This window comes from Pituophis catenifer, unplaced genomic scaffold (genome assembly GCF_029215685.1).
Source record: "Pituophis catenifer annectens isolate HBS135680 unplaced genomic scaffold, rPitCat1.0.hap2 SCAF_16, whole genome shotgun sequence".
NCBI classification, from domain to species: Eukaryota; Metazoa; Chordata; class Lepidosauria; order Squamata; family Colubridae; genus Pituophis; species Pituophis catenifer.
Genome location: NW_027256896.1, coordinates 628,453 through 648,965, shown reverse-complemented (window position 1 = coordinate 648,965; position 20,513 = coordinate 628,453). Strand labels below are relative to the sequence as shown.

General features: G+C 49.5%; 1 protein-coding gene across 1 annotated transcript in view; it reads left to right on the top strand.

The window, feature by feature from the left end:
• Positions 1-20,513, top strand: part of GNG13 (G protein subunit gamma 13) — a 60,065-nt gene that overhangs the window by 27,755 nt on the left and 11,797 nt on the right. The window lies entirely within an intron of this gene.

The following is a 20,513-nucleotide window of genomic DNA, read 5'->3' as shown; positions in this document are numbered from 1 at the left end:
GCTGCCATTGACATGGAGTTGAGCAGACTGCAGATGGACATCATTGCCCTTCAAGAGACAAGACTGTTAGATTCGGGATCTGTTAAGGAGAGAAAATTCTCATTCTTCTGGCAGGGAAAACCATCAAACGAGTCTAGGGAATATGGGGTTGGCTTTGCAGTCAGAAACACCTTATTAGGATCCATTACTCCACCTGCTGCAGAAAGTGAAAGAATTCTGTCCTTGCAGCTTCACTCATCAGCAGGGCTGGTTACGGGATTTCTTTACTGACGATGCTGCCATCACTGCTCACTCTGCTGAAGATCTTCATGAACTTACGGACAGTTTTAGCAAGGTCTGCCAAGACTTTGGACTAACAATCAGCCTGAAAAAAACACAAGTCATGGGTCAGGACGTGGATTCACCTCCCTGTATTACACAAGAACACAAGCACAAGAACTGGAGGTTGTCCATGACTGTGTACCTTGGCTCAACTATCTCTGACACTTTCTCTTTAGATACTGAGCTGAATAAACATATTGGTAAAACAGACACCACATTTTCCAGACTTACAAAGAGAGTATGGCTTAATAAGAAGCTGACGGAACATACAAAGATCCAGGTCTATAGAGCCTGCATCCTGAGCACACTCTTGTGCTGCAGTGAGTCTTGGACCCTTTACATACAGCAGGAGAGAAAGTTGAACACCTTTCATATGTGTTGTCTCCAACATATTCTTGACATCACCTGGCAGGATAAAGTTCCAAATAGCGCAGTCTTGGAACGTGCTGGAATTTCTAGCATTTATACACTACTGAAATAGCGACGTCTATGCTGGCTTGGGCATGTTGTGAGAATGGCTGATGGTCGGATTCCGAAAGATCTCCTGTATGGAGAATTAGTGCAGGGAAAGCACCTGAGGGAGACCACAGCTCCCTCTTGCAGATAAGGATATCTGCAAGAGGGGCCTAAAGGCCCTGGGAATGGACATTAACAACTGGAAAACCTTGACCTCCAATCATTCAGCTTGGAGGCTAAAGACACAGCCTGGCCTTTTCCAATTCGAAGAGACACTTGTTCAGCAGACTGAGGCAAAGAGGCAGTCCCAGAATCAGTGAAATCTGGGGGCTAGGCAGGGGACAGAATGTATCTGTCCTCAGTGTGGAAGGGATTGCCACTTTCGAATTGGCCTTTTTAGTCACACTAGATGCTGTTTTAGGACCTCTTTCCAGAGCACGATACCATAGTATTTTGAGACTGAAGGATGCCAATGACAGTGATGTCCCCCCACAACTTACATCTCCACATCATTGGATGGATTCAAAAAAGTTGTGAAACTTTAGCTGAGATAGACAAGAATGGATTTGGGAAACTCTGAAAAATGCAATTATAAAAGCACAGTCAAGTTCAATATCACTAAAAAAAACCCAAGGAAACCCCCCCCCAGCATGGTTGCATAAAGACCAACAGAGAGAGAGAGAAAAGGATAAGTACAAAATTGGAAAGAGGGACAAATAGACCAAACTTGCAAAGCTGAAGTTAGGAAAACTAAAGCTTTGAATGAAGTAAGACTTGTAACAAATGTCAAAAACAATTAAAAAGTTTATTTCAATGTATAAAAAAGAAGAAAAAAAATCAAAGACCATTGGTCCAGTAATGGGAGGCGATGGCAAAGAAGGAACAGGCAGTATAGAGAAAGCAGAACTGCTTAATTCATAGTTGGCATCTGTCTTCGCTCAAAAAGAAAACAATTTATTATTCAAACTTCTATATTTATTATTCAAACTTCTATACCGCCCTTCTCCTTTCGGACTCAGGGTGGTGAACAGCCAAGATAAAAAACATTTATACATAAAGTTAAAAATAGATTTAAAATAATTAAATAAATTTGGCCCGAAATTTAAAAATTATCAATTTAAAAATCCATATCAAATTTTAAAACCAACCCTAAAATCAGGACAGACCGGCTAACTGAAAAAAAAAAGTTTTTAGGGCCCAACGAAAAGTCAGGAGGTCGGAGATCACTCGTATCTCTGGGGGTAGATTGTTCCATTGTGCCACCACAGAGAAGGCTCTCCTCCTGGGGGTCGCCAGCCGACATTGTCTGGCCGACGGCACCCTGAGGAGGCCCTCTCTGTGGGAGCGAACTGGCCGGTGGGAGGCTATTGGTGGCAGAAGGCGGTCCCATAAGTACCCCGGCCCTAAGCCATGGAGCGCTTTAAAGGTGATCACCAACACCTTGAAGTGCACCCGGAAGTCCACCGGAAGCCAATGCAGCTCACGCAGGAGAGGAGTCACATGGGAGTGCCCTGTCGCTCCCATAATCCCCCGCGCGGCCGCATTCTGTACCAGTTGGAGCCTCCGGGTGTACCCCAAGGGGAGCCCCATGTAGAGAGCATTACAATAGTCCAGACGAGAAGTGACGAGTCTTGAGTGACCGTGTGTAGGGAGTCCCAATCCAGAAAGGGGCGCAACTGGCGTATCAGGCAAACCTGATAGAAAGCCCCCTGGCCACGGCCGTCATATGCCCTTCTAAAGACAGTCGTGCGTCCAGGAGGACACCCAAGTTGCAGGCCCTTTCCGTGGGGGCCAATGATTTGCCCCCAATAACCAGCGATGGTGTCAGCTGGCTATACCGGGACGCCAGCAGCCACAGCCACTCGGTCTTGGAAGGGTTGAGTCGAAGCCTGTTTCTCCCCATCCAGACCGGCACGGCCTCCAGACACTGGGACATCACTTCCAAGGCGTCATTGGGATGGACTGGGGTGGAGATGTACAGCTGAGTATCATCAGCGTACTGATGGAACTCCACCCCAAAACCACGGATGATCTCACCCAGCGGCTTCACATAAATGTTGAACAGGAGGGGCGAGAGGACCGACCCTTGTGGCACCCCACAAACAAGGTGCCTTGGGGTCGACCGCTGCCCCCGTCAACACGGATTGCGACCGGTCGGAGAGTTAGGAGGAGAACCACCGCAAAACGGTGCCCCCCCACTCCCAGTCCCTCAAGCCGGCGCAACATGATACCATGGTCGATGGTATCAAAAGCCGCTGAGAGATCTAACAGGACCAGGATAGAGGAATAACCCCTATCCCGAGCCCTCCAATGATCATCCACCAACGCGACCAATGCCGTTTCCGTGTTGTACCCAGGTCTGAAGCCGGACTGGAGCGGATCCAAATAGACAGCTTCATCCAGGTACTGGGGAAGCTGTTGCGCCACCACACTCTCAACAACCTTCGCAATAAAACGAAGGTTGGAGACTGGACGATAGTTAGCCAAAACAGCCGGATCCAGGGATGGCTTCTTGAGGAGAGGCCTCACCACCGCCTCTTTCAAGGCGGCCGGCAGGACACCCTCACTCAAGGAAGCGTTGATAATCCCCTGGAGCCAGCCTCGTGTAACCTCCCGGGAAGCCAGCACCAACCAGGAGGGACACGGGTCCAATAAACATGTGGTCGCGTTCAGCCGTCCCAAGATCCTGTCCACGTCCTCGGGAGCCACAGGATTAAATTCCTCCCAGATAACACTCTCAAGGCCTGCCTCAGTCATCTCGTCTGGACTAACCCAGTCAGCGGCCAAGTCTTCCCGAATCTGAGTTATTTTATCATACAGATACTGTACAAAATCCTCAGCTCGGCCCTGCGAGGGGTCATCCCGCGCTCCCAGATGGAGAAGGGAACGGGTCACCCTGAACAGGGCGGCTGGGTGTTTATCTGATGACGCGATAAGAGCGGGAAAATAGCTAGATTTTGCCGCTTTTATCGCCACTAGGTAGGTCTTAATATGAGACCTTACCAGTGTCAAGTCAGATTCGGAACGACTGGCCCTCCAACTGCTTTCTAGGCGTCTTTTCCGGCGCTTCATCTCTCAGCTCCTCGGAGAACCAAGGAGCTAAGTGAGTTCGGTGCCGGGTCAGAGGCCGCAAAGGCACAACCCGGTCCAAAGCCCCGGCAGCTGCGCTATCCCAGGCGGCCACCAGGTCATCAGCCGAGTCATGAGCTAGAGTCTCAGGAAATGGCCCAAGCTCCATCTGGAACCTATCAGGATCCATCAGGCGCCTGGTGTGGAACCACCTGGTTGGCTCCGCCTCCCCGCGACGGGGTGCGGCGGTCAGAAAGTCAAGTTGAAGGAGCGAGTGGTCAGACCATGACAAGGGTATATACTCAACTTACCAAAAATAACTCTAAATGACAGGTTAGGAACGCAAGTTAAAAACTGGGTTCACAGCCTGTAGCTGCTTCAGCCCTTGGATGCAAGAAGGGGTGCTCCCATTGATGTGAAAACTCCAGTTTCTTCTCTTCAGATCACACATCTCTGCCAAGCAGAAACAAGTCAGTAAGGAAATGAAATAGGTGGCTATAGGATGGGGGATGCCAAACAGAAATTTATAACTACTCACACAGAAAAAGGTGGTTTTGAATTTACAATTCAAACACTTTGATTGGAGCATAACCTTTGCCACTGAAATGCTGTCTGTTTCGTTGCTGCCTTTACCTCTGAGTAGAATTTGTGCAAGAGGGAAGGAAATGATTTCTACAAACTTTCTGGCCTGAGACAACTTTGCTGTCTTGTCAAAAGTACTTTTAGGATTAAGGCTTCTTGATGATTGAAAAGACTGACTGAGAGTTCACTCCCAAAGGAAGGAACCACAATTAACCCCAATAGGGCGCCATTCCTTTCAGAAGGAGATGAAAAATGCCGTGTTCCCTTTTGCAACCTTAATAACTGGAATTCAGGACATGAGGAAGGAGCAAGGAAGAGAGCTGATCAGAGACTGTTACATTCCAGCTGAGGGGTCAGAGTTGGGTATGCTCAGTTCAGGGCATGAGAAGGCAATGGGGGACTGGTGCTTGTCCAACAAACCAGGTTAAATTGTGGTTAGCTAATTTGGGGTATTTTTTTTAATGAGAGGGTACATGGTGCACTCAGAATATTTTTTTGGCTAGTAACAAAGATATCTGGCACAAGCTCTCCTGGATGCTTGAAATGTTAGAATCAGAAAAACCTTATTTATTTATTTATTTATTTATTTATTTATTTATTTATTTATTTATTTATTTATTTTTGATTGATTGATTGATTGATTGATTGGTTCGAAGCGGTGTTCTTTTTTATACAAAGTCAGCTTATTGCCCCCACAATCCGGGTCCTCATTTTACCTACTTCGGAAGGATGGAAGGCTGAGTCAACCTTGAGCCTGGTGAGATTTGAACTTGCAGTAATTGCAGGCAGCTGGCAGCTAAGTGCTACTTAACAGCACTTTAGTCCGCTGTGCCACCAAGGCTCTAATTCAGTATTTCTTATCCTTGGCAGCTTGAAGATGTGTGGACTTCAACTCCATGCTGGCTGGGGAATTTTGGAAGTTGAAGGTCACACATCTTCAAGTTGCCAAGGTGGAGAAACTATGTCCTAATTGATATTCATCACCTGATTGTGAGAATGAAGCCATGATGTTAGTTTGAAGCCACTTAGATTTGGCTCATCAATTAATTCAATTTGAAATAAATTGAAGCTGGATAGCAGAGTTTGCTTTGAGTTTTGCAACTGAAGAAGGATCAGCGTCAAGAGAACCCTGTGTTGAGCCCCAGTCCGGGACTCGCCATACCTGGGGGGGGGGGATGCAGCGGGAGCAACAGCAGCAATGAGTGAAGTAGTGGCTTGCTGCCAGTGGCCCAGTTCCTGATGGCGCCAAACAACTGAGGTGTTCCCTGCCGAACCTGCACTGCCCAGCTGATCAGCCTTCCACAGCAGCCATGCACCACCCAGCGAGCCATTCCAGGTGGCAAGGAGAACTGTTGCTGCCAGATGGGTGGCGGCCTGGACAGCAGGTGCAGCCCCGATGCCACCGAATGCCAGATTGTGGTTCCCGGTGGGTGTGGCTGGTTGTATGGTCGGAGGGTGGGGCCCAGAGACACAAGAGGACATTGGGAGGTGGACGGTCCCAGTGCTGACTTTGCATGGGACTCGGTTCCTGCTCATTGTGTTCTGAGGCTCTGGCCTGTTTGTGGGGAATAAAGCTGAGTTTTGCCGCGTTTTGCAGTGTGCCTTGGCTCTCTTTGTTCCTGGCCGGGGCCGACCCAGACCGGCTAAGAGAAAGTCAGCACTGCTCCTTTTGTCGAGCCTCGGTTGGGTCTCGCCATCACTGGGGAGGACGACGAGGAGGGGGCAAGCTGCTGGACTCTCCGGGGGCGTGTCATCAGCTGTTTGAGAAGTCTTTACCACTCGCGCACAAAACGAAGCAAACTCTTTCATCGGAGATAGGGTGGGCATGGAGTTTGCAGATGACGCTGCCTTGTGATGTAACAGAGGCGCGCTCCTCCTACAGGCCAGCTAGGGGAAGGAGGGATGATGTTGACTGATTGCTAATTGATTTATTGTGCTCCTCCTACAGGCCTGCTAGAGGAAGGAGGGGTGATGTTAACTGTTTAATTGCCACTTGATTTATTGCTGCGTATATAAAAGGCGCTACACTGCGATTGCGTGTAGCGCTAACTTTAAACTTTGTTTCCGGCTTGTGCCTTTCTCCTGCCTGTGTTTGCTGTGCTGAACCTAATTAAAGGATTGCAACTGCTTTATTCCATTCTGGTGTTGGCGTGTTTCCAGTGCAGTTGGGTGGACTGGCCGAGACCTTTCTTTTTCCCTCCCTGAATCCTCTGTTGGGGCTGCCTAGGTGGGTGCTTGTCAGGCAAGGCAATGGCGGAAGGAACAGAGCCGGAGGTGGGAGAGGTGGAATCTGCAGTGGAGGAGGAGGAGCCAAAACCAGAGGTACTGGAGGACATTGTCCTAGCATTGGCTAGCTGTGAGGCCGAAGGAGTGTGAGGCAGGCGTGCAACCAGTGGATGGACAAGCAGGCCCAGGGGCTGGACCATTGAGGGAGTGGTGGCATAGTTCTGCTGTGACTGGGGCTTCCGGCCCACGTGTGCCAACTCCCCCTCACTTTGGGGCTCCATTGAACGAATGGCGGGAGAGACGCTTAACGGGGGACGAGGACGGGTAGTGGAGCTATTCAACCGCCCCAGTAGATGCACTATGGACATGCGGGAGTGGTTCAGGTAACTCCGTCCTGGCAACCATGGGAGATGGGAGCGGAACATGGCAAGCGCAAAAGACAGGGCCCCAAGCGGAGATCTGGTTCCACCTGGCCAGCCGAAACTGCGCTTAGACAAGGTGTCCAGCTGCTCCCACGAGGCGGCACGGCCAGGTCCTTGGGAATAGGAGTCCTCGCTGACTGACGTATTGTGGCACCTGGACCAGTCCACGCATGGTGCACCCACAGCAGGGGACTCAGGGCCCCATGGACAGAGGCATTAACCAGGAGTCCAACCACCAGCCCTTCATGCGGACCCACGCCAAGCAGACCAGGCCTGTCTGGCCACCTGGCTACTGGCTCCAGCAAGTGGCATGGGGCCCCCCACCATGCAGGCCTCGTTTGACAGAAACCCTGACTGTGTGGCCTTATTCCTCAGCCAGGCCATTAGCCACTTGGATCTCTAGGCCTGGTTCTACCCCACACAGTGGGCAATGGTCGTGGCGGTGATGGCAGTGTTGGAAGTTAAGGCTGCTGAGTGGGTGGCGAATTTACAGTGAGCATGCCAGGGAGTTGGCGAATGTGGGCCTCTTCCTGGAGACACTGAGGGCCCTGTTTGAGGATGGGTCCCAGGCACAACAGACGGAGGGGGACCTCCTGTCGCTGAAACAAGGTCTGCTGGCAAAGGAGTATGTCCATGAGTTTTGCCGGGTTGCTGGTCCACCAGTTCAGGGAGGGGTTGGACCATGACATCTGTCAAGCCTGTGTTTATTGGGGTCTTCCACACCGACTGCAAGATTGGTTCCAGGACAGTCATCGAATTGGAGACTGGGTTACAGGACTTCCGTCCAAGGGGGGAGTGAGCCCTGGGCCCGGAAACCCATGGAGAGGCCTTCAGGTGGAGCGAGGCCCAGTTCCAACATCCCGGGTTCCACGGACTGGCTGATTTGACCAGTGCTACGCTGTTTCCAGTGCAACCGACCGGGATACTGGGCTGCAGAGTGCATGGCACTGGGCCCACAGTCGCCGAAACCGAAACCACAACCACAAGGTGGCAGCCCTGGGAGGACCACAGGACACCCACAACAGATCCCTGAATGGTCCCAGGGAGCAACCCAGGCAGAACCAGCAAGCAATCACCAGGAGGCTCCAGGGGAAGGGGGAGCTACGGCAACTGGGAGGGTCCAGCTGGCATCCTATGACAGTGAGGATGATGGTCTAGAGTGGGGGTCGGCAACCTGCGGCTCTTTAGGCCCTCTCCTGCGGCTCCCTATCAGATGATCCCACCACTGGGTGGCCCCTCCCTGCCCTGAGAAGAGAAGGGCAACTGCGGCAGATGGAGACTTCTTCCGTATTCCAGAGCGGGAAGGAGCACCCCTCTACTTGCCTCTTTTTCCGGCCCTTGGTGCTGTGCATGTTTCAGCCGCTGGGGGAGGCGCGTGACTTTGCTCCGCGCCGAGACACTGACTGGGCCGCCCGACTGCAGCCAATGCTGCGTGTTGTAATGGGCTCCAGGAGGAGGAGGGGACGCCGTCTCCCCCATTGTGCAGCATGCTGAGTTTAAGTGGAAGAGCAGCAAGCAGCAACAGAGGCGGCGAGAGGGATATGGGGAGACGCACCCCAGCCAGTGTCTCGGGGAGGAGGAAGTCACGCGTCTCCCCATATTCCTCTTGCTGCCTCCATCCGCCTCCACTGCCCTTCTCTTCTCAGGGCAGGTGAGGAATGAGGAGGAGGGGAGGGCAGCCAGCCGACAGGGAGCCACAGCAGGGGGACGAAAGAGCTTCATTTATATGGGAGAGAAGGAGAGATAGGGGAGAAAGATGGGAAAGGGAGAGAGATGAGAGAGATGAGGGAGAAAAATGAGAAAGGGAGAAAGAGAAAGAGATGGAGAAAGATGAGAGAGGGAAAGGGAGAAAGAGAGAGAGATGAAGGAGAAAAATGAGAAAGGTAGAGGGAAAAAGAAAGAGATGGGGAGAAAGATGAGAAAGAGGGAAAGGGAGAAAGATGAGAGAGAGAAATGAGAAAGAGGCAGAAAGAGAAAGGGAGAAAGAAAGATGGGAAAGAGGGAAAGGGAGAGAGATGAGAGAAATGAAGGAGAAAAATGAGAAAGGGATAGAGGGAAAAAGAAAGATGGGGAGAAAGATGAGAAAGAGGGACGGAGGGAGAAAGATAAGAGAGGGAGAAAGAAAGAGGGAGGGAGGGAGAAAGAAAGGGAGAAAGATGAGAGAGGGAGATAGAGGGAGGGAGAAAGAGATGAGAAAGGGAGAGGGAGAAAGGGTGGGAGAGAGAGCTGAAAATACCTGGAGCCACAGAACGTGGGTAGGCGTGGCTGGGGTGTTCATGTGACGGGGTGGGAGTGAGTGATGTTGAGTTGGCCACGCCAACCCAGGTTTTGTGGCTCCTGGTGTTTTGCTTTTTGTGGGAAACTGGCACAAGTGGCTCTTTGAGTGTTTAAGGCTGCAGACCGCTGGTCTAGAGGACCCAACGGTAAGCAACTCCCATCTGGCTCTTCATCACCTCTGTCACCATAAGAACCCTCCTGGGCAGCTCAGGGGAGAAGGTATAGTGCCTTGATCGATTCTGGGTGTACCCAGTGTCAGGTTCCGTAAAGACTGGAAAAATAAACCTCAGCACACAAAAGCAGTAACCAAGTTTGTTTATCCTGATATCGGTACTAACTGAGCACCTTAAAGTGTTACAGAAAGGAATCTTTGTTGGAGCTGACACTCTGTGCAATCCCGGTAAGCAACCCCATGGTCCAAAAACCATGTCAGGGTTTTTGTTGGGGTGTCCCCAACAAAATAAAGCTCCTAGGCCTGAGGTTCCTCAAAGTTCCAATTTATTAGAGATGTCATGTTGGCACATCTGGGAAAACCCGAATCTAAAAGCTTCCAGGTTTCCCCCACCCAGCTAAGAGTTCACAGCCCTGCCCCACACCCACAAGTTCATCACATTGTCCAATCAACTCTTCACACTCCATCGGATACAATCTTCAGGCAGTCTCCATCAGACGCAGGCAAAAGTCAGGCAAAAGTCCTTGAGTACGGAATGTTCTTATGACTACGGCTGCAACAACAACCCCCTCCCAACTTCCCCAGCTAAAATATGTGGCAGTTTAGAAGCAAAAAGAAAATTGTCTTCCAAAACTGACACCCCATCACCTTTTTTTTTTTTATTATTATTATTATTATTATTATTATTATTATTATTATTATTATTATTATTATTATTATTAATTAGATTTTTATACCGCCCCCTCTCCCGAAGGACTCGGGGCGGTGAACAGCCAAAATTAAAAAACATACAATATAAACATTAAAAATACGTTTAAAACAGAATTAAATCCAAAATGGCTCCCCAATTTAAAACGCCTTACCCATGCCCCTATAAATAAGACGAATTTAAAATTTAAAAATTTAAAATTTCCACATTTAAAAAGGGGAAGATTTAGGCCAGGCCAGCTTGATAAAATAGAAAAGTCTTAAGCGCGCGGCGGAAGGTGCGCAGATCCGGGATCCTACGTATCTCCGGGGGGAGCTCGTTCCAAATCGTAGGTGCCCCCACAGAGAAGGCTCTCCCCCTAGGGGCCGACAGCCGACATTGTTTTAAGCAGCATACAGTTCCACCCCAAGTGCAATCACTCAATTATCCAATTAACCCATATCCTCCCTCTCCCTCCCCAATCCATCACAAGCCGCTTCAATTGTTCCGCGCTACTCCGTCTTTCCTTAAAGTGATAGATAGTGACAAACTGCTTCAGTGCATGACCCTGACGTCGTGAGGCTGGGAAGTCGAAGTGAGAGGCATGCCTCCGGGCTGACGACCCAGGAGAGCAGGCGCACACGAAGGGTCGTCGGCGAAAGTGGAATTGCGATCCCCACATGAACAGCGGCCCCAAGTACTGTTGTAGGGCTGGGGCTGACGTGCTGCCCCCTCTACCATAGAGACGGTGTCTAAAGCATAGGAACAATAATGAGCACTTTAAGACGATAGAGGCCCCGGCTTGTCTGGGTACCGACGGTGGCACTTGACAATGAGGTGTGGGACGGTTACATCACCCTCCCGATCCCATGAAGCCTTGGACCAGGGATACCCTTTCCACAAAATGAGGTATTGTAGGACTCCCCTATGCAAGCTGATGTCTAATATTTCTTCTACCTCATATTGTAGGCCACTGTTCATAGGAGGCGGTGGTATATCTGGGACCCCTCTGATCTGGGCTGATTTTACAGGTCTCAGCAGGCTACAATGAAAAACAGGATGGGTTTTCCCTAACAATTGGGGTAGCCGTAGCCTGACAGTTACTGGATTTATAATCTGTTCAATGGTAAATGGGCCTATATATTTGGGTCCCAGTTTCTTACTGGGAAGGCCTAAATTCAAGTATTTGGTTGATAGGTAGACCCTCTGTCCAACTTGGAAGGGTGGATGAGGTTGTTGGGGGGGCCCCCGGCTACCTACATCACAGAGCCGGTGTGGTTGGAGATAGGAGAGCGTTGGGAAATGATTAGGTTCATTGTAATAGCAACAATGATCGAGTCCATAATATTGGGCTTAGTGTGGCTGGACAAGTGGGGACCCACAATATGGTGGGAGGTTTTTTTTTAGAAAGCTGAGGATGGGGATTTGTGCCTGAATCACCTCTCCGCGAGCAGGCCCAGAAGGGGGCGGTGGGCAGCCTGGGTGATGGAGGACCGTTGCCACCAGATGGGCATTGGCATTGACCGTGGCAGCTGAGCAGGTGCAGCCCTGATGCCACTGGATGCCGGATGATGGTTCCCAGTGGATGTGGCCAGTTGCATGGTCGGAGGGTGGGGCCCAGAGACACTAAAGGGTAGTGGAAGGAGGATGCTCCCAGCGCTGACTTTGCATGGGATTCGGTTCCTGCTCGTCGCGTTCTGAGGCTCTGGCCGGTCTGAGTTTTGCCACATTTTGCCCCGCTCTCTTTGTTCCTGGCAAGGGCCGACCCAGACCGGCTGAGACCCTGGCTGCCATTTCAAAGCTGTTGTTTCCATTACAACTGTATTTTCCATGTAAAAATGGCCAGATTAAGGGTTGGGGAGGGAAATATTTTAGTGGCTTCCAGCTGGATGCAGCCCATTTTCTTTTGTTGCCTGGATGGCAGCTGTCCAAATCCCCTCCCATTAGAGTTACTCCTGTAGTCCTTCATTCACTCATCAGCTGGATCTCTGAAAAATCCACCAACCTTCCTCTGACGTCACTTTGCCATTAAAACCCTCCAATCCCCCCTGATAATTGTTTGGAAAAGGTGCAATTGATGTCAAACAGCCTGATAATCTTGTATTTCGAATCCATTATCTCTGACTTATTCCATGGTCATATGGTGTTCTCAAGGGAAAAGGCATTTGCCAGCTGCTGTGCGAACAAAGCTGGATGGGAAGACACCTCTTCGCCTCTGTTACATTCACCTATCTGGCTTCAGACTTTTTCCTGTGGGGCAGAGTTGAAAAACCAGCAACCATTGTTTATGTTTCTAAATTGCATGGCCAAATGATCACATCTGTGCGACCTTTGGAAACTTTCTGCTCTCCTTTCCACCATTAACCGCCAAAGCAATTTTAGCTGATTTAGCTTGACGTTTTAAAGTTGGGGATGGTAGGTGAGAAGAGGGTAGATCCCTCCTATACACACTTCCAAATGTAGGGCTGGGAGCCTTAAGGATAGGAGAAAAACACTGCTCCATGGAGGTTTTCTCCTCCCATTCCCCCTCCCCTTTCACCCCTTTAAAAACGAAGGGGGACTTTTAACCTCCTTCCAAATGATGCCAGTATGGAGGGTAGGGTGCCAGAAGGTGTTGCCCTCCTCTACTGCAGGGGCCCTCATACCAGGGGCTTCATCTGGATGCTGAGGACACTTCCTGCTGCACAGATGCCCAAGAGGAAATTTTTCATTTCAGGGCTGCGTTTCATAAGGTTTCCTTCATGGCAGGACTTGATGGCAGGCAAGGCATCCTTGGCGCCATCTGAGTCTCACCCTGATCTTCTCGTGGGAGGGTCAGAAGGATCCCAGCTTCTTTCTTCTAGCCCGGCATCTCAACTGGGCTGGCAGCAATGCTTCAGGGCAACCGAGTCTCTAATGCAGCTCCAGCCCGTCTAATCATCATGAAGGACATTGAGAGGTTGTCACTTTCTACTCCTCCCCTTTTTTCAAATCAGAATGGGAAAAAATCTTTCACGATATAACTATTCGGGACCAAAACATTGTGGAGAGATTTAAGGGAAGGGTTTTAAGCAGCTACCCAGTAAATTGCAACACTTTGGTGTCCCTTGCTAATTTTGAAAAAGCTGAAAAGGGTCAAACTCAGTTGGTATTTAGATTGGGGGCCTCAGGGAAACCCCAAGGGTGTGGAAAAGTTGGAAAAACATCCAAGGAAGGAAGGGCATAGCTGGCCACTTCTGTACTGCTGCAAGAAAGCTACCTGGTTATATTCCTGAACTCAGCTTGAATTGGTTTTTGTTCTTTTAGTCAACTTCTACTCTTTTCTGGGAAGGGAGTGAAAAACCAAAAAATCATAGGCAAGAATATCTTGAGAGTCTCCTTTGAAGAGGAGGACCCCATCTCAGTCTCAGAAATGGGAAGCGGTAAATAGATGGCCCAGCAGTGGCAATTCATTTAATGCATGATGGGTCTGTTCAGGGCTAAACCCAATGTCCTCATGATAATTGAGTCAATCCTGTTCTGAGGTTCCCACAAATGATCCAGTTACATATAGGGTACATGACAAGTGATCTGATAGAGCTATACAGATAGAAAATTGAATCCCAGAAATGAGAGTGGAGGTTTATTCTCCAGACTTGTGGGGCTTTACCCACAACCTCCACCCTCATTTTACAGCCGAGCTACAGATATTCGCCACTGTCATAATAAATGCCTAACTACTATATCTCCCTGATCACCCGGACCTTCAAGGGTTAACTAACCACATATCCCATAATCCCTGTAACCACTCCTTACCTCTTAGCCCCTCCTCCTGGGTACAAAAGGTCCGACCACATGGTCCACAGATTATTCCAGATGTATACCTGAAGGAGAAAGGTACAAAGTCAGTGACCTCCAGTACCATCAGATCTATAATAAAGCTACAGAAAAGAATTGGAGTCTGTCTTTTGAGTTATTGGGCTAGATCCAGCTTTTAACAAAATTGGTAGCAGAGGTCGGTTGCCCATAACTCCAGACAATGACTGAACCCAACACCTACCCTGAAGAAGCAAACAGAGCACAGACCAGAGCTCTTACCAAGAAGATGGCTGAGAAACTTGCAACCAAAGCCACAGCCATGGAGGAGACAGAAGCTGGAAGCGAGCAGGACTCCAGCCTGGACTCACAATCAGATGAAGAGGGGCCATCCAAGGAAATCACCGCCCCGGAAGAAGAAACAGCACAGAAAATGAATAAATTCAAACTCTCCATCCTGAAACTGATGGAGGGAAGCAGCGACAAAGAAAACCTCATCGCGGATCTTCAAAGCCTCTTCGAGCAACAAGAAGCAGCGATTGAGGCCCCAAAGACCACCGAGAAAGAAAAGCCAGCAAAAAAGGGTAAGCCACCCCAACCCGATGATCCTGAGCCAGCAGAATCCATTTCCACGCCCCCTTCCCGGCGGCCATCTTGGGACGAGCACCAGCCAATGGGAAGCCAGGATTTGAATCCCTTGGCGCGAAAATGCCCAAACCCCAAAACAGACGAGGGGGACTCAGAAAGCGACTACGAAGAGCCCGACTCTGAAAGCGACCACGAAGAGATCACAATAACAAAAAGAAAAACGCCTACCGATCTCGAATTGCAAAAGGCAATCGAGACCATCACTGCTGCCCTAGGCTCTGCTTTCGAGCCTCCTGCGGCACTCAATAAATCAAAGAAAAATCCTGGAAAGCACAAAAAGGCCAGGACAACCAACAAAGACCAGGCAACCGAGTCACAGCCAACTAAAAACACCGCACACACCAACAACCGGCACAAAAGACCGCCCACCCGCAGGAAGAATCAACCGCAGAACTCGAACTCACCACCCGCTACACCAACAACGCGAGGCCCGAGGGAGAAGAGAAGAACCGGCTACTCACCAACGCCACGACATCCATCAGGCCAGTCCACGCGACCAGGGACCAGCGACCACGAGGGAGGATCTGCCGCCGCCGCCGCCATTACCGCCGAGCCGCTGGGTGCAGGGAATCCTCAACCTACGACCTCCGCTGCTTCCGCGCCGCCAACCCGTGAAAGTCCTCGACTTGCGACCGCGTCGCCCCCACACCTTCTGCCCTTCTTCGCCGGGGATCCGGCCATCCAGCAGTGGTGTCCACCTTCAGGAGGAATCTTCGGACCCACCGGGGGCGGGTCCAGACTCCCACCGACAGGCCTATGCCTAGGCCTAGGCCTGGGAGCTCCAGCAACAGGAACCTCACCCGATGGACTCCAGCGCGGAATGAGCTTCGCGCATGCCCAGTACCTGCCTGTAACAAGAGAAGCAAGTTACATAGATCCAAGCAAGTACAGAATGGCCACAGACATCCCAAAGCCTTATTGTGAGTTTAATCACATTTTGGACCATGGACAGCTCCCCCCAGTAAGTAACCTTACTAATATTTCTGGGGCAAATTATACCAATTTGCCAAAATTGCAGTTAGATGGGGGTAATATTATAGAATGGAGCCAACAATTAAGAGTTGCTCTCATGAGAGAGAATGCACTGTTCCTAGCTAACAGACCTCCCCAAAAGCCCTGGTCACTGGAAATTGACTGCATTCATCACAGGGCATTTTGCATCATGTTAACCTCCATTCCATCTGCTATGTATCCATCTATTGAGGACAATCTAACTGTTTATGGTATTATGCAAAAACTATGTAACCTGTTTTATAGCCAAAGCAGAGCCACTACCACTAGACTATCTAGGGAGTTCCACTCCACCAAGCATAAGGCAGGGGTCCCCATGAGTGAGCACATCTTGAAGATGAATGCTGCAAGGGCAGAACTCATGCAGAGGGGGGAAATCATCACTGAAGAGAGCATGATAAGCATAATCATAAACTCTCTTGATAGCAGCTGGGACAGCTTCATGACCCAACTAAATAGCCTCAGCTTGCAATACCTCACACTAGGCGCACTGACCAGTCAGCTCGTTGCAGAGGACACTCTGAGGAGGGAACGCCAACTAGCCAAAGGGGACCCTAGACCCACAAAGAGGGTGGATTTCCAGGATAGGGCCAGGGATACCTCAGAATGTTATTCTTGTGGATCAAGGAACCACTTAAAGAAGGATTGCCCCAGGAACCATAGGGATAGGGGACAGTACGACAGTAGAGGGGGAAGGTCACCTGAACACAGGTACCCAAAGGAAAGAGGGCGAGGGTGGTCACCCAACCCCAGGAAATACCACAAGCGCAGAGACCACTCCAGGGACAGTAACTCTGGCTCCATGTACGGGATCAGGCACGATGACCCAAATGACAAACACAAGATAGAGAGAAACTCATGGCTTCTAGATTCAGGGGCCACAAGTCACACTACCTGTAACCCAGAGCTGCTAGACTCACTCACAGAAATAGACTCAGAAATAAAGGTGGCAAACCAAAGCAAGGTCAAAGTAGTGGGGAAAGGAAACGTACACATCACACAGGTAGGGGACTTAAAAGGAGTACTGTACGTACCAGAGATTCCCCACAACGTGCTAGCCATCACAAAGCTGACACGAGACACAAATATAGAAATAAAATTTAAAGATGGAAAGGCACACTTGATCAAGCAAGGGAAAGAGATAGGAAAGGTAACCATACACGAGGGACTTCCCTACTTCACACCCAACGCAAGGGAGGAAGAAGGCATTGATACCAGCACAAACCACAAGGTAGATAAGTATCCAGAAACAGAGGGGGTGCAGCAGGAGGCAGGATGTAGCCATGAGAAGACAAACAAGTCTGTATCTATCGGCAAGCCATTGCATGATAACTGCGCCCACCTCCTCCACAGGAGACTGGGACACATAAGCTTCCCCATTGTAAAGAAAATGACGGAATGTACCGAGGGTCTCAAAGTAAAGAACTGCGAAAACTACTTGGAGTGTTCAGTTTGTAAGCGTTCTAAGATCAAGGTTAAGGCCATCCCCAGGGGATCCAAACGAACCACGGAATACCCCTTCTAATTGGTGCATATGGACTTGGTAGGGCCAATGAAACCCTCTGTAGGACATAGGAAGCGATTCTTCCTCACGATTGTGGATGACTACACCAGATACGGGTATGTCTACTCCCTCAGACACAAAAACGAAGTGTTCCAAAGGTTTAAGGAATTCCACAGAAGAGTAGATATGCAACATAACATGAGAATAAGGCAGATAATGACTGACAGGGGCTCAGAGTTCATGGCCAAAGAATTCACAAGGTGGCTGAGGGAGCAGGGCATAGCGCATTACACCTCTTCACCTTTCTCCCCCTTTCAAAATGGAGTCTCAGAGAGAAAAAACGGGGTATTGCAAACCATGATGAGATGCGCCCTGGAGGATGCTGGGATGGGGCAGCATTTCTGGTCAGAGGCATTACACTACGCTAATTACACCCTGAATAGACTGTGGTCAAGCTCTATCAATAAGACACCATATGAGATGCTATACAACAAAAAGCCCAACATTGCACACTTACACATATTCGGCGCCCCAGCTGATGTCCACATTCCCAGACAGCTAAGAAGAAAAGGGGAGAAATTATCAAAAAGGTTGAGGTTCGTGGGTTACGAACCGGGCACAAAGGGCTACAGATTTGTCGACAACAATAACCGTTTTGTGGTTTCCAGATCAGCCAGTTTCCACGAAAACGCAAACTGGTCGAGGGTACACTCCAATGACATCCCAACCAATAGGGTCATGTTCGAGCATGACCAAGGGGAAAGGGAGGTCAGAGAGGTCACAGGGCACAAAGCCAACCATCGCAAGGCGAGCGTCAAAGGTTGGAAAGAAGGGCACCCTTCACTGAAGATAGATGACCTGACGGACAAAGAGGCAGACAACATGCAGGAAACCGAGCCAAACCCCAGCAGGCCAATCAGAGAAACCAGAAACAAGCTACCAAAGAAGTTAGAGGACTACGTTATGACCATCCACAACACCCATTTCACGCCCAGCTCATATGAAGACATCCTCGGGCTCCCCCAGGAAGAGAAAGAAAAATGGATGTCTGCCATGGAGAAGGAGATGGAAAGCCTAAGGAACCTCCAGGTATACTCACCTGCCCAAGTTCCAGAGGACAAAAAACCAATAGGAACCAAATGGGTGTTCAGGGTTAAGACATTAGAGGACAACAAGGTCCTATACAAGGCAAGACTAGTCGTGCAGGGTTTCGCCCAAAGATACCCCGAAGACTATACAGACACCTACTCGCCAACCGTCAGGGCGGAGAGCGTCAAAAGCACCCTGGTGGTGGCCACCATCCTGGGCTTGGAGGTCTTCCAATTCGACGTACAAACAGCGTACTTGCACGCTGAGCTGGATAAAGAAATATACGTCAAAGCGCCGCCTGGGTACAACAAAGGTGAGAACCAAACCTGGCTGCTGAACAAAAGCCTGTACGGGCTCAAGCAGTCAGGCAAAAGGTGGTATGACTGCCTGGCCAAGGCCCTCAGATCCATGGGCTTCGAGGCCACCTCAGCCGACAAATGCTTCTTTACGAGGAGAGAAAACAACACATTCGAAGGTGTGCTCGTTTACGTGGACGACATCTTGTACATCAGCAAACACAAGGACAGATGTGACAAGTTCGCCACTGACCTGGGTAGCCACTTCTCCTTAAAGTCACTTGGAAAGATTGACAGATACCTAGGGGTCCAAGTGATAAAAACCAACAAGGGTTTCCGCCTCTCCCAGAGAGAAAAGATCATCGAGCTGCTGTCCAAATGCAACATGTCCGAAGCAAAACCCAGCGAGACCCCCATGCAACCTGAGTTCCTGAAGACCATGTATGAGGAATCTGAACCTTTCACAGACAACAAATTGTATAGATCAACGATAGGGTCACTGCTGTACATATCCAACTGGACCAGGCCCGACATCGCCTTAGCCATCAATCTGCTGTCCAGGCATGTAAGCAAACCCACGGTAACACACTGGAACGCCATCAAAAGACTACTTAGATACTTAAAATTCAGTGCGGATGCCCTACTCTGCCTAGAACCAGAAACATCCGAGAAACCAAAGCTAACCTGCTATGCTGACGCTGACTGGGCTGGGGACATAGAGTGCAGAAAAAGCACCTCAGGCTACGTGCTACTACTCAACAATTGCCCCATCCATTGGTACACTGGAAAGCAAAAACTGGTGGCCACATCAACTACGGAAGCAGAATTTGTTTGCCTATCAAAGGCCGCAAACAATTTAGTATGGTTCGATGACCTGCTCTGCGACATCTGGGCTGAACCCTCATATCCAATAGTTATCCACGAAGACAACAAGGCAGCGATAGAGATCTCTAGGGCCGATGCCATAGGTCAGCGTTCTAGGCACATTGACATTAAATACAAACACGTCAGGCAGTTTTCAGAGATAGGTTTCATTAGGGCAGTACACTGTGACACAGAGGAGCAAACAGCAGATATCCTCACTAAACCCCTACCACATAAACAACATGCTTACCTCATGTCAAAAATGCGTGTTTGCTTGTAATTCATGCCTGTACCTGTGTATTCTCTGTATGTATGCAAACACCACCCCAGGTACCCAGTTAGGCATTTAGAGGGGGTTTTGTCATAATAAATGCCTAACTACTATATCTCCCTGATCACCCGGACCTTCAAGGGTTAACTAACCACATATCCCATAATCCCTGTAACCACTCCTTACCTCTTAGCCCCTCCTCCTGGGTACAAAAGGTCCGACCACATGGTCCACAGATGATTCCAGATGTATACCTGAAAGAGAAAGGTACAAGGTCAGTGACCTCCAGTACCAACAGATCAATAATAAAGCTACAGAAAAGAATTGGAGTCTGTCTTTGAGTTATACTAATCCCAAAAATCTAGAATTGGAGGTTTTTTCAAGTCAGACTTGACTCCTGATCACTGTATGGGTTTCCATGTAATTTTTGCGGCAACATTTTCAGAAATAGTTTGCTAAGGCGAATAGAGAGAGGGACTGGTACAGAGCCCCCCAGGGATTTCCTGTACTGAGGGGGGATTTGAATCAGATTTGGACTGCTGATTTTGAATATTATGGATCTACGTAACAGTACAGAAAACACTGATTTGTTTATATAACACATAAATCTGCAGGAACTTGTCTGCCTATATTAACGCATCAGTGGGAGCAGTGAGCTGGCAGAATTAACTTGGGTCTATTGGTGGAGCCTCCCCCACCCCAACCAAAGTGAGAGTTGATGAGCTTCAACCCATTTGCTAGTTCTGGGAGGAGCTGATCTGGCAATGTTTTCTTTTGCTGCTCCCTCTGTACCTCACCCGCTGGGATTCAATTAAGTTGCCATCCTCAGGAAAGGTATCTATG